Source organism: Elephas maximus, chromosome 21, assembly GCF_024166365.1.
Source record: "Elephas maximus indicus isolate mEleMax1 chromosome 21, mEleMax1 primary haplotype, whole genome shotgun sequence".
Lineage (NCBI taxonomy): Eukaryota > Metazoa > Chordata > Mammalia > Proboscidea > Elephantidae > Elephas > Elephas maximus.
In genome coordinates this window covers 59,318,654-59,331,496 of record NC_064839.1, presented here as the reverse complement: position 1 = coordinate 59,331,496, position 12,843 = coordinate 59,318,654, and the positions used below count along the sequence as shown (strand labels likewise).

The 12,843-nt window shown below is 75.4% G+C and overlaps 6 non-coding genes across 6 annotated transcripts; all 6 read left to right on the top strand.

The window, feature by feature from the left end:
• The first annotated feature begins 247 nt into the window (after positions 1 to 247).
• Positions 248 to 366, top strand: LOC126065268 (5S ribosomal RNA). Its single transcript, XR_007514813.1, has one exon. It is a non-coding gene; the product is annotated as a 5S ribosomal RNA (ribosomal RNA).
• Positions 367 to 2,679: 2,313 nt separating this feature from the next.
• On the top strand, positions 2,680 to 2,798 carry LOC126065266 (5S ribosomal RNA). Its single transcript, XR_007514811.1, has one exon. It is a non-coding gene; the product is annotated as a 5S ribosomal RNA (ribosomal RNA).
• Positions 2,799 to 5,111: 2,313 nt separating this feature from the next.
• LOC126065265 (5S ribosomal RNA) lies at positions 5,112 to 5,230 on the top strand. The gene has a single exon (XR_007514810.1). It is a non-coding gene; the product is annotated as a 5S ribosomal RNA (ribosomal RNA).
• Positions 5,231 to 7,505: 2,275 nt separating this feature from the next.
• LOC126065263 (5S ribosomal RNA) lies at positions 7,506 to 7,624 on the top strand. Its single transcript, XR_007514809.1, has one exon. It is a non-coding gene; the product is annotated as a 5S ribosomal RNA (ribosomal RNA).
• A 2,308-nt stretch (positions 7,625 to 9,932) lies between these two features.
• On the top strand, positions 9,933 to 10,051 carry LOC126065262 (5S ribosomal RNA). Its single transcript, XR_007514808.1, has one exon. It is a non-coding gene; the product is annotated as a 5S ribosomal RNA (ribosomal RNA).
• Positions 10,052 to 12,359: 2,308 nt separating this feature from the next.
• On the top strand, positions 12,360 to 12,478 carry LOC126065261 (5S ribosomal RNA). Its single transcript, XR_007514807.1, has one exon. It is a non-coding gene; the product is annotated as a 5S ribosomal RNA (ribosomal RNA).
• The last annotated feature ends 365 nt before the right edge of the window (positions 12,479 to 12,843 follow it).

The following is a 12,843-nucleotide window of genomic DNA, read 5'->3' as shown; positions in this document are numbered from 1 at the left end:
GGCCTTCCCGCCTGGCTGACTGCCTTCCTCCCGGTCGCCGCCACCTGCCTGCTTGGAGGCCGGACTCTTGGGCCGGCTGGCCGGGACCCGCACCCTTGGCCAGGCGGGGCGGGCCGGGGCGGGCCGGGGCGGGCCGGGGCGGGGCTGGGCGGCCAAAGCTGGAGGCTGCCGGGGCGGCCAAGGCGCGCTGCGCCGGCGGCTGGGGCCGCTGAGCAGGCTCTTAGGGCGAGCGGCGGCAGGCGCTGACGTCTACGGCCATACCACCCTGAACGCGCCCGATCTCGTCTGATCTCGGAAGCTAAGCAGGGTCGGGCCTGGTTAGTACTTGGATGGGAGACCGCCTGGGAATACCGGGTGCTGTAGGCTTTTACGCCTCCTTTTCTCTTTTGCCGCCAACCCACGGGGCACAGGGACACACGGACACGGACAGGGACGCAACCAGGCCAGGAAGCCCGGCCCAGGGGCCCGGCCAGCGGCCCTCGGGCACCAGGAAAGCTTCGGGGGTGGCGGCGGCGTCGACGAGGACGACGACGGCGACGACGACGACGGCGGACGACGGCGGCCGACGGCGGCCCGGCACTCCAGTCCAGTCGGGCCGCAGCGCTTCCCGGCCGCCCCTACTCTCCCCCGCTCCCACCCCCCGCCCGGGCCTTCAGGTTCAGGCCCTGCGGGAGCGCGCCCTGCCCTCGTGGCGGTGGGAGACGCTCCCCGTGGCGCCAGAGCCTCTCCTTGGGGCCGGAGCTCTGTCCTTGTCCAGCGGGGGCAGGCCCCTGGCTCAGAGGGCCTTCGGGAGCCACCCGGGCCGCCTCCGCCCTGCCGCCCCCCCACCCTCCACCCCGACCGGCCTCTGCCCCAACTTGGCTGCTCGGCTGCCCTCCTTCCCTCGGGCTCTGCCCACCCTTCCTGGCTCTGCAGGCCTGCCTCCTGGTGTGCCGGGATGTCTGCTAGTGGATTGGGAGGAGAAGACACCCGGGGCGGGCGGGCCCCTTGCCCTCCCCGGGCAACTTGCTTCGTGTACTCTGGGGGTGGGGGTGGGGCTGGGGCTGGGGCTGGGGCTGGGGCTGGGGCTGGGGGTGCGGGTGTGGACGTGAGACGGCCACAACGGTGGTGGTGGCGGTGGCCGCCGGACACTCGGCCGACTAGCCAGCCTCTCTCTCTGAGGTGTGGCGTGGGGGGGGAGGGGGGTCGGGGAGGCGACGAGGCGGGCGTGGGGGCGGTGGTGAGGCGGCCTTGAGGTGGGGATCTCGTGCCCGGGAGGAACAGGTGCCCTCCTGCCCGGTGTCCCGCGCGGGCCTAGACGTGGCCTCAAGTGGCCTGACCCCGATGAGTGAGTGAGGACGGGTCCTCCTGGCCGTCGGGCACACAGAACTAGGGGAGCCGGGGCCAGTCGAGCTGGGGGCCTCCCCGAGAGGTGCGAGACCGCAGCAGGGGCGCGCGGGGGTCCAGGCCGGGTGGGGTGGTGCGGTGTTGAGCTGGAGGCTATGCGGGGGGCGGGGCGCCGGGCGCGGGGCGGGGACGGCCACGCACGTTTCCTGCAGGGCTGTGGCTCTGGACCGCCAGGGCCAGAAGCAGCCTGCCCGCGGTCAGCGGGGGGTGAGGTGCGGATGGCGGGGGCCGCCCGCCCTCCCCGCGCCGGTCGCCCGTCCCCACCCAGGCCCCCGCCGCCACCCCACCCCACCCCACCCCACCCCACCCCACAACCCGCCCTCCCTCCTCCCATCGGGGAAGCTCACCAGTGAGCTGGGCAGCTGGGCCAACGCGCCTGCCCGACCGCCCTGGCCCCCCACCGACCCTCCCGTCAGGCTAAGCGCCGCCTGCCCCACCTCCAGCCCCCCAGCAGGACCGGGAGCCTACGTGGGGTCCTGACTGGCCAGTGGGCAGGACGTCCCTCGTCGGTAGGCGTGTGGCTCGTGCGTGGTCTTTCGCCGCTCCCCGGTGCCCTCCCCCGCCAGCACCAGGGCTCGGGGGTCCGGTGGGAAGTACCAGAGGGCCTCCGCGGCACCTAGGAGCAGCCTGGCGCGCAAGGGTTCGCCGTGCTCCTCCGAGTCCCGCGTGGCCCTGGAGGGCCACGGCCGGCCAGGAGGGCGACGAGGGGCAAAGGCGGGAGGGACAGGTGGGCCGGGGACCGGGCCCGGGGCCGGGACTGGGGCCGAGAGCCGGGCCCGGCGAGGGCCCCTTGGAGGAAGGGGAGGCAAAGGGAGGCCCGGCCAGGGGACGGGCCGGGGGGTGGGGGGGCGAGTGGAGGCCGGGGCCACCCCGCGCTGGGCAGGGGGAGAGACGAGAGGCGCTCGGCCAGATGTCGGCGGAAGCAGGCGGCCCGAGTGCCTCCCGGTGCCGCCGGGGGCGAGGGGCGAGCAGGCGGCAGGAGAGCCCCGGCCGGACTGAGGGGGGCCGTGGGGCTTGGCAGGAAGGGCAGGGGGCGCGACCCGGGCGGCCTTCCCGCCTGGCTGACTGCCTTCCTCCCGGTCGCCGCCACCTGCCTGCTTGGAGGCCGGACTCTTGGGCCGGCTGGCCGGGACCCGCACCCTTGGCCAGGCGGGGCGGGCCGGGGCGGGCCGGGGCGGGCCGGGGCGGGGCTGGGCGGCCAAAGCTGGAGGCTGCCGGGGCGGCCAAGGCGCGCTGCGCCGGCGGCTGGGGCCGCTGAGCAGGCTCTTAGGGCGAGCGGCGGCAGGCGCTGACGTCTACGGCCATACCACCCTGAACGCGCCCGATCTCGTCTGATCTCGGAAGCTAAGCAGGGTCGGGCCTGGTTAGTACTTGGATGGGAGACCGCCTGGGAATACCGGGTGCTGTAGGCTTTTACGCCTCCTTTTCTCTTTTGCCGCCAACCCACGGGGCACAGGGACACACGGACACGGACAGGGACGCAACCAGGCCAGGAAGCCCGGCCCAGGGGCCCGGCCAGCGGCCCTCGGGCACCAGGAAAGCTTCGGGGGTGGCGGCGGCGTCGACGAGGACGACGACGGCGACGACGACGACGGCGGACGACGGCGGCCGACGGCGGCCCGGCACTCCAGTCCAGTCGGGCCGCAGCGCTTCCCGGCCGCCCCTACTCTCCCCCGCTCCCACCCCCCGCCCGGGCCTTCAGGTTCAGGCCCTGCGGGAGCGCGCCCTGCCCTCGTGGCGGTGGGAGACGCTCCCCGTGGCGCCAGAGCCTCTCCTTGGGGCCGGAGCTCTGTCCTTGTCCAGCGGGGGCAGGCCCCTGGCTCAGAGGGCCTTCGGGAGCCACCCGGGCCGCCTCCGCCCTGCCGCCCCCCCACCCTCCACCCCGACCGGCCTCTGCCCCAACTTGGCTGCTCGGCTGCCCTCCTTCCCTCGGGCTCTGCCCACCCTTCCTGGCTCTGCAGGCCTGCCTCCTGGTGTGCCGGGATGTCTGCTAGTGGATTGGGAGGAGAAGACACCCGGGGCGGGCGGGCCCCTTGCCCTCCCCGGGCAACTTGCTTCGTGTACTCTGGGGGTGGGGGTGGGGCTGGGGCTGGGGCTGGGGCTGGGGCTGGGGCTGGGGGTGCGGGTGTGGACGTGAGACGGCCACAACGGTGGTGGTGGCGGTGGCCGCCGGACACTCGGCCGACTAGCCAGCCTCTCTCTCTGAGGTGTGGCGTGGGGGGGGAGGGGGGTCGGGGAGGCGACGAGGCGGGCGTGGGGGCGGTGGTGAGGCGGCCTTGAGGTGGGGATCTCGTGCCCGGGAGGAACAGGTGCCCTCCTGCCCGGTGTCCCGCGCGGGCCTAGACGTGGCCTCAAGTGGCCTGACCCCGATGAGTGAGTGAGGACGGGTCCTCCTGGCCGTCGGGCACACAGAACTAGGGGAGCCGGGGCCAGTCGAGCTGGGGGCCTCCCCGAGAGGTGCGAGACCGCAGCAGGGGCGCGCGGGGGTCCAGGCCGGGTGGGGTGGTGCGGTGTTGAGCTGGAGGCTATGCGGGGGGCGGGGCGCCGGGCGCGGGGCGGGGACGGCCACGCACGTTTCCTGCAGGGCTGTGGCTCTGGACCGCCAGGGCCAGAAGCAGCCTGCCCGCGGTCAGCGGGGGGTGAGGTGCGGATGGCGGGGGCCGCCCGCCCTCCCCGCGCCGGTCGCCCGTCCCCACCCAGGCCCCCGCCGCCACCCCACCCCACCCCACCCCACCCCACCCCACAACCCGCCCTCCCTCCTCCCATCGGGGAAGCTCACCAGTGAGCTGGGCAGCTGGGCCAACGCGCCTGCCCGACCGCCCTGGCCCCCCACCGACCCTCCCGTCAGGCTAAGCGCCGCCTGCCCCACCTCCAGCCCCCCAGCAGGACCGGGAGCCTACGTGGGGTCCTGACTGGCCAGTGGGCAGGACGTCCCTCGTCGGTAGGCGTGTGGCTCGTGCGTGGTCTTTCGCCGCTCCCCGGTGCCCTCCCCCGCCAGCACCAGGGCTCGGGGGTCCGGTGGGAAGTACCAGAGGGCCTCCGCGGCACCTAGGAGCAGCCTGGCGCGCAAGGGTTCGCCGTGCTCCTCCGAGTCCCGCGTGGCCCTGGAGGGCCACGGCCGGCCAGGAGGGCGACGAGGGGCAAAGGCGGGAGGGACAGGTGGGCCGGGGACCGGGCCCGGGGCCGGGACTGGGGCCGAGAGCCGGGCCCGGCGAGGGCCCCTTGGAGGAAGGGGAGGCAAAGGGAGGCCCGGCCAGGGGACGGGCCGGGGGGTGGGGGGGCGAGTGGAGGCCGGGGCCACCCCGCGCTGGGCAGGGGGAGAGACGAGAGGCGCTCGGCCAGATGTCGGCGGAAGCAGGCGGCCCGAGTGCCTCCCGGTGCCGCCGGGGGCGAGGGGCGAGCAGGCGGCAGGAGAGCCCCGGCCGGACTGAGGGGGGCCGTGGGGCTTGGCAGGAAGGGCAGGGGGCGCGACCCGGGCGGCCTTCCCGCCTGGCTGACTGCCTTCCTCCCGGTCGCCGCCACCTGCCTGCTTGGAGGCCGGACTCTTGGGCCGGCTGGCCGGGACCCGCACCCTTGGCCAGGCGGGGCGGGCCGGGGCGGGCCGGGGCGGGCCGGGGCGGGGCTGGGCGGCCAAAGCTGGAGGCTGCCGGGGCGGCCAAGGCGCGCTGCGCCGGCGGCTGGGGCCGCTGAGCAGGCTCTTAGGGCGAGCGGCGGCAGGCGCTGACGTCTACGGCCATACCACCCTGAACGCGCCCGATCTCGTCTGATCTCGGAAGCTAAGCAGGGTCGGGCCTGGTTAGTACTTGGATGGGAGACCGCCTGGGAATACCGGGTGCTGTAGGCTTTTACGCCTCCTTTTCTCTTTTGCCGCCAACCCACGGGGCACAGGGACACACGGACACGGACAGGGACGCAACCAGGCCAGGAAGCCCGGCCCAGGGGCCCGGCCAGCGGCCCTCGGGCACCAGGAAAGCTTCGGGGGTGGCGGCGGCGACGACGACGACGGCGGACGACGGCGGCCGACGGCGGCCCGGCACTCCAGTCCAGTCGGGCCGCAGCGCTTCCCGGCCGCCCCTACTCTCCCCCGCTCCCACCCCCCGCCCGGGCCTTCAGGTTCAGGCCCTGCGGGAGCGCGCCCTGCCCTCGTGGCGGTGGGAGACGCTCCCCGTGGCGCCAGAGCCTCTCCTTGGGGCCGGAGCTCTGTCCTTGTCCAGCGGGGGCAGGCCCCTGGCTCAGAGGGCCTTCGGGAGCCACCCGGGCCGCCTCCGCCCTGCCGCCCCCCCACCCTCCACCCCGACCGGCCTCTGCCCCAACTTGGCTGCTCGGCTGCCCTCCTTCCCTCGGGCTCTGCCCACCCTTCCTGGCTCTGCAGGCCTGCCTCCTGGTGTGCCGGGATGTCTGCTAGTGGATTGGGAGGAGAAGACACCCGGGGCGGGCGGGCCCCTTGCCCTCCCCGGGCAACTTGCTTCGTGTACTCTGGGGGTGGGGGTGGGGCTGGGGCTGGGGCTGGGGCTGGGGCTGGGGCTGGGGGTGCGGGTGTGGACGTGAGACGGCCACAACGGTGGTGGTGGCGGTGGCCGCCGGACACTCGGCCGACTAGCCAGCCTCTCTCTCTGAGGTGTGGCGTGGGGGGGGAGGGGGGTCGGGGAGGCGACGAGGCGGGCGTGGGGGCGGTGGTGAGGCGGCCTTGAGGTGGGGATCTCGTGCCCGGGAGGAACAGGTGCCCTCCTGCCCGGTGTCCCGCGCGGGCCTAGACGTGGCCTCAAGTGGCCTGACCCCGATGAGTGAGTGAGGACGGGTCCTCCTGGCCGTCGGGCACACAGAACTAGGGGAGCCGGGGCCAGTCGAGCTGGGGGCCTCCCCGAGAGGTGCGAGACCGCAGCAGGGGCGCGCGGGGGTCCAGGCCGGGTGGGGTGGTGCGGTGTTGAGCTGGAGGCTATGCGGGGGGCGGGGCGCCGGGCGCGGGGCGGGGACGGCCACGCACGTTTCCTGCAGGGCTGTGGCTCTGGACCGCCAGGGCCAGAAGCAGCCTGCCCGCGGTCAGCGGGGGGTGAGGTGCGGATGGCGGGGGCCGCCCGCCCTCCCCGCGCCGGTCGCCCGTCCCCACCCAGGCCCCCGCCGCCACCCCACCCCACCCCACCCCACCCCACAACCCGCCCTCCCTCCTCCCATCGGGGAAGCTCACCAGTGAGCTGGGCAGCTGGGCCAACGCGCCTGCCCGACCGCCCTGGCCCCCCACCGACCCTCCCGTCAGGCTAAGCGCCGCCTGCCCCACCTCCAGCCCCCCAGCAGGACCGGGAGCCTACGTGGGGTCCTGACTGGCCAGTGGGCAGGACGTCCCTCGTCGGTAGGCGTGTGGCTCGTGCGTGGTCTTTCGCCGCTCCCCGGTGCCCTCCCCCGCCAGCACCAGGGCTCGGGGGTCCGGTGGGAAGTACCAGAGGGCCTCCGCGGCACCTAGGAGCAGCCTGGCGCGCAAGGGTTCGCCGTGCTCCTCCGAGTCCCGCGTGGCCCTGGAGGGCCACGGCCGGCCAGGAGGGCGACGAGGGGCAAAGGCGGGAGGGACAGGTGGGCCGGGGACCGGGACTGGGGCCGAGAGCCGGGCCCGGCGAGGGCCCCTTGGAGGAAGGGGAGGCAAAGGGAGGCCCGGCCAGGGGACGGGCCGGGGGGTGGGGGGGCGAGTGGAGGCCGGGGCCACCCCGCGCTGGGCAGGGGGAGAGACGAGAGGCGCTCGGCCAGATGTCGGCGGAAGCAGGCGGCCCGAGTGCCTCCCGGTGCCGCCGGGGGCGAGGGGCGAGCAGGCGGCAGGAGAGCCCCGGCCGGACTGAGGGGGGCCGTGGGGCTTGGCAGGAAGGGCAGGGGGCGCGACCCGGGCGGCCTTCCCGCCTGGCTGACTGCCTTCCTCCCGGTCGCCGCCACCTGCCTGCTTGGAGGCCGGACTCTTGGGCCGGCTGGCCGGGACCCGCACCCTTGGCCAGGCGGGGCGGGCCGGGGCGGGCCGGGGCGGGCCGGGGCGGGGCTGGGCGGCCAAAGCTGGAGGCTGCCGGGGCGGCCAAGGCGCGCTGCGCCGGCGGCTGGGGCCGCTGAGCAGGCTCTTAGGGCGAGCGGCGGCAGGCGCTGACGTCTACGGCCATACCACCCTGAACGCGCCCGATCTCGTCTGATCTCGGAAGCTAAGCAGGGTCGGGCCTGGTTAGTACTTGGATGGGAGACCGCCTGGGAATACCGGGTGCTGTAGGCTTTTACGCCTCCTTTTCTCTTTTGCCGCCAACCCACGGGGCACAGGGACACACGGACACGGACAGGGACGCAACCAGGCCAGGAAGCCCGGCCCAGGGGCCCGGCCAGCGGCCCTCGGGCACCAGGAAAGCTTCGGGGGTGGCGGCGGCGTCGACGAGGACGACGACGGCGACGACGACGACGGCGGACGACGGCGGCCGACGGCGGCCCGGCACTCCAGTCCAGTCGGGCCGCAGCGCTTCCCGGCCGCCCCTACTCTCCCCCGCTCCCACCCCCCGCCCGGGCCTTCAGGTTCAGGCCCTGCGGGAGCGCGCCCTGCCCTCGTGGCGGTGGGAGACGCTCCCCGTGGCGCCAGAGCCTCTCCTTGGGGCCGGAGCTCTGTCCTTGTCCAGCGGGGGCAGGCCCCTGGCTCAGAGGGCCTTCGGGAGCCACCCGGGCCGCCTCCGCCCTGCCGCCCCCCCACCCTCCACCCCGACCGGCCTCTGCCCCAACTTGGCTGCTCGGCTGCCCTCCTTCCCTCGGGCTCTGCCCACCCTTCCTGGCTCTGCAGGCCTGCCTCCTGGTGTGCCGGGATGTCTGCCAGTGGATTGGGAGGAGAAGACACCCGGGGCGGGCGGGCCCCTTGCCCTCCCCGGGCAACTTGCTTCGTGTACTCTGGGGGTGGGGGTGGGGCTGGGGCTGGGGCTGGGGCTGGGGCTGGGGCTGGGGGTGCGGGTGTGGACGTGAGACGGCCACAACGGTGGTGGTGGCGGTGGCCGCCGGACACTCGGCCGACTAGCCAGCCTCTCTCTCTGAGGTGTGGCGTGGGGGGGGAGGGGGGTCGGGGAGGCGACGAGGCGGGCGTGGGGGCGGTGGTGAGGCGGCCTTGAGGTGGGGATCTCGTGCCCGGGAGGAACAGGTGCCCTCCTGCCCGGTGTCCCGCGCGGGCCTAGACGTGGCCTCAAGTGGCCTGACCCCGATGAGTGAGTGAGGACGGGTCCTCCTGGCCGTCGGGCACACAGAACTAGGGGAGCCGGGGCCAGTCGAGCTGGGGGCCTCCCCGAGAGGTGCGAGACCGCAGCAGGGGCGCGCGGGGGTCCAGGCCGGGTGGGGTGGTGCGGTGTTGAGCTGGAGGCTATGCGGGGGGCGGGGCGCCGGGCGCGGGGCGGGGACGGCCACGCACGTTTCCTGCAGGGCTGTGGCTCTGGACCGCCAGGGCCAGAAGCAGCCTGCCCGCGGTCAGCGGGGGGTGAGGTGCGGATGGCGGGGGCCGCCCGCCCTCCCCGCGCCGGTCGCCCGTCCCCACCCAGGCCCCCGCCGCCACCCCACCCCACCCCACCCCACCCCACAACCCGCCCTCCCTCCTCCCATCGGGGAAGCTCACCAGTGAGCTGGGCAGCTGGGCCAACGCGCCTGCCCGACCGCCCTGGCCCCCCACCGACCCTCCCGTCAGGCTAAGCGCCGCCTGCCCCACCTCCAGCCCCCCAGCAGGACCGGGAGCCTACGTGGGGTCCTGACTGGCCAGTGGGCAGGACGTCCCTCGTCGGTAGGCGTGTGGCTCGTGCGTGGTCTTTCGCCGCTCCCCGGTGCCCTCCCCCGCCAGCACCAGGGCTCGGGGGTCCGGTGGGAAGTACCAGAGGGCCTCCGCGGCACCTAGGAGCAGCCTGGCGCGCAAGGGTTCGCCGTGCTCCTCCGAGTCCCGCGTGGCCCTGGAGGGCCACGGCCGGCCAGGAGGGCGACGAGGGGCAAAGGCGGGAGGGACAGGTGGGCCGGGGACCGGGCCCGGGGCCGGGACTGGGGCCGAGAGCCGGGCCCGGCGAGGGCCCCTTGGAGGAAGGGGAGGCAAAGGGAGGCCCGGCCAGGGGACGGGCCGGGGGGTGGGGGGGCGAGTGGAGGCCGGGGCCACCCCGCGCTGGGCAGGGGGAGAGACGAGAGGCGCTCGGCCAGATGTCGGCGGAAGCAGGCGGCCCGAGTGCCTCCCGGTGCCGCCGGGGGCGAGGGGCGAGCAGGCGGCAGGAGAGCCCCGGCCGGACTGAGGGGGGCCGTGGGGCTTGGCAGGAAGGGCAGGGGGCGCGACCCGGGCGGCCTTCCCGCCTGGCTGACTGCCTTCCTCCCGGTCGCCGCCACCTGCCTGCTTGGAGGCCGGACTCTTGGGCCGGCTGGCCGGGACCCGCACCCTTGGCCAGGCGGGGCGGGCCGGGGCGGGCCGGGGCGGGCCGGGGCGGGGCTGGGCGGCCAAAGCTGGAGGCTGCCGGGGCGGCCAAGGCGCGCTGCGCCGGCGGCTGGGGCCGCTGAGCAGGCTCTTAGGGCGAGCGGCGGCAGGCGCTGACGTCTACGGCCATACCACCCTGAACGCGCCCGATCTCGTCTGATCTCGGAAGCTAAGCAGGGTCGGGCCTGGTTAGTACTTGGATGGGAGACCGCCTGGGAATACCGGGTGCTGTAGGCTTTTACGCCTCCTTTTCTCTTTTGCCGCCAACCCACGGGGCACAGGGACACACGGACACGGACAGGGACGCAACCAGGCCAGGAAGCCCGGCCCAGGGGCCCGGCCAGCGGCCCTCGGGCACCAGGAAAGCTTCGGGGGTGGTGGCGGCGTCGACGAGGACGACGACGGCGACGACGACGACGGCGGACGACGGCGGCCGACGGCGGCCCGGCACTCCAGTCCAGTCGGGCCGCAGCGCTTCCCGGCCGCCCCTACTCTCCCCCGCTCCCACCCCCCGCCCGGGCCTTCAGGTTCAGGCCCTGCGGGAGCGCGCCCTGCCCTCGTGGCGGTGGGAGACGCTCCCCGTGGCGCCAGAGCCTCTCCTTGGGGCCGGAGCTCTGTCCTTGTCCAGCGGGGGCAGGCCCCTGGCTCAGAGGGCCTTCGGGAGCCACCCGGGCCGCCTCCGCCCTGCCGCCCCCCCACCCTCCACCCCGACCGGCCTCTGCCCCAACTTGGCTGCTCGGCTGCCCTCCTTCCCTCGGGCTCTGCCCACCCTTCCTGGCTCTGCAGGCCTGCCTCCTGGTGTGCCGGGATGTCTGCCAGTGGATTGGGAGGAGAAGACACCCGGGGCGGGCGGGCCCCTTGCCCTCCCCGGGCAACTTGCTTCGTGTACTCTGGGGGTGGGGGTGGGGCTGGGGCTGGGGCTGGGGCTGGGGCTGGGGCTGGGGGTGCGGGTGTGGACGTGAGACGGCCACAACGGTGGTGGTGGCGGTGGCCGCCGGACACTCGGCCGACTAGCCAGCCTCTCTCTCTGAGGTGTGGCGTGGGGGGGGAGGGGGGTCGGGGAGGCGACGAGGCGGGCGTGGGGGCGGTGGTGAGGCGGCCTTGAGGTGGGGATCTCGTGCCCGGGAGGAACAGGTGCCCTCCTGCCCGGTGTCCCGCGCGGGCCTAGACGTGGCCTCAAGTGGCCTGACCCCGATGAGTGAGTGAGGACGGGTCCTCCTGGCCGTCGGGCACACAGAACTAGGGGAGCCGGGGCCAGTCGAGCTGGGGGCCTCCCCGAGAGGTGCGAGACCGCAGCAGGGGCGCGCGGGGGTCCAGGCCGGGTGGGGTGGTGCGGTGTTGAGCTGGAGGCTATGCGGGGGGCGGGGCGCCGGGCGCGGGGCGGGGACGGCCACGCACGTTTCCTGCAGGGCTGTGGCTCTGGACCGCCAGGGCCAGAAGCAGCCTGCCCGCGGTCAGCGGGGGGTGAGGTGCGGATGGCGGGGGCCGCCCGCCCTCCCCGCGCCGGTCGCCCGTCCCCACCCAGGCCCCCGCCGCCACCCCACCCCACCCCACCCCACCCCACAACCCGCCCTCCCTCCTCCCATCGGGGAAGCTCACCAGTGAGCTGGGCAGCTGGGCCAACGCGCCTGCCCGACCGCCCTGGCCCCCCACCGACCCTCCCGTCAGGCTAAGCGCCGCCTGCCCCACCTCCAGCCCCCCAGCAGGACCGGGAGCCTACGTGGGGTCCTGACTGGCCAGTGGGCAGGACGTCCCTCGTCGGTAGGCGTGTGGCTGGTGCGTGGTCTTTCGCCGCTCCCCGGTGCCCTCCCCCGCCAGCACCAGGGCTCGGGGGTCCGGTGGGAAGTACCAGAGGGCCTCCGCGGCACCTAGGAGCAGCCTGGCGCGCAAGGGTTCGCCGTGCTCCTCCGAGTCCCGCGTGGCCCTGGAGGGCCACGGCCGGCCAGGAGGGCGACGAGGGGCAAAGGCGGGAGGGACAGGTGGGCCGGGGACCGGGCCCGGGGCCGGGACTGGGGCCGAGAGCCGGGCCCGGCGAGGGCCCCTTGGAGGAAGGGGAGGCAAAGGGAGGCCCGGCCAGGGGACGGGCCGGGGGGTGGGGGGGCGAGTGGAGGCCGGGGCCACCCCGCGCTGGGCAGGGGGAGAGACGAGAGGCGCTCGGCCAGATGTCGGCGGAAGCAGGCGGCCCGAGTGCCTCCCGGTGCCGCCGGGGGCGAGGGGCGAGCAGGCGGCAGGAGAGCCCCGGCCGGACTGAGGGGGGCCGTGGGGCTTGGCAGGAAGGGCAGGGGGCGCGACCCGGGCGGCCTTCCCGCCTGGCTGACTGCCTTCCTCCCGGTCGCCGCCACCTGCCTGCTTGGAGGCCGGACTCTTGGGCCGGCTGGCCGGGACCCGCACCCTTGGCCAGGCGGGGCGGGCCGGGGCGGGCCGGGGCGGGCCGGGGCGGGGCTGGGCGGCCAAAGCTGGAGGCTGCCGGGGCGGCCAAGGCGCGCTGCGCCGGCGGCTGGGGCCGCTGAGCAGGCTCTTAGGGCGAGCGGCGGCAGGCGCTGACGTCTACGGCCATACCACCCTGAACGCGCCCGATCTCGTCTGATCTCGGAAGCTAAGCAGGGTCGGGCCTGGTTAGTACTTGGATGGGAGACCGCCTGGGAATACCGGGTGCTGTAGGCTTTTACGCCTCCTTTTCTCTTTTGCCGCCAACCCACGGGGCACAGGGACACACGGACACGGACAGGGACGCAACCAGGCCAGGAAGCCCGGCCCAGGGGCCCGGCCAGCGGCCCTCGGGCACCAGGAAAGCTTCGGGGGTGGCGGCGGCGTCGACGAGGACGACGACGGCGACGACGACGACGGCGGACGACGGCGGCCGACGGCGGCCCGGCACTCCAGTCCAGTCGGGCCGCAGCGCTTCCCGGCCGCCCCTACTCTCCCCCGCTCCCACCCCCCGCCCGGGCCTTCAGGTTCAGGCCCTGCGGGAGCGCGCCCTGCCCTCGTGGCGGTGGGAGACGCTCCCCGTGGCGCCAGAGCCTCTCCTT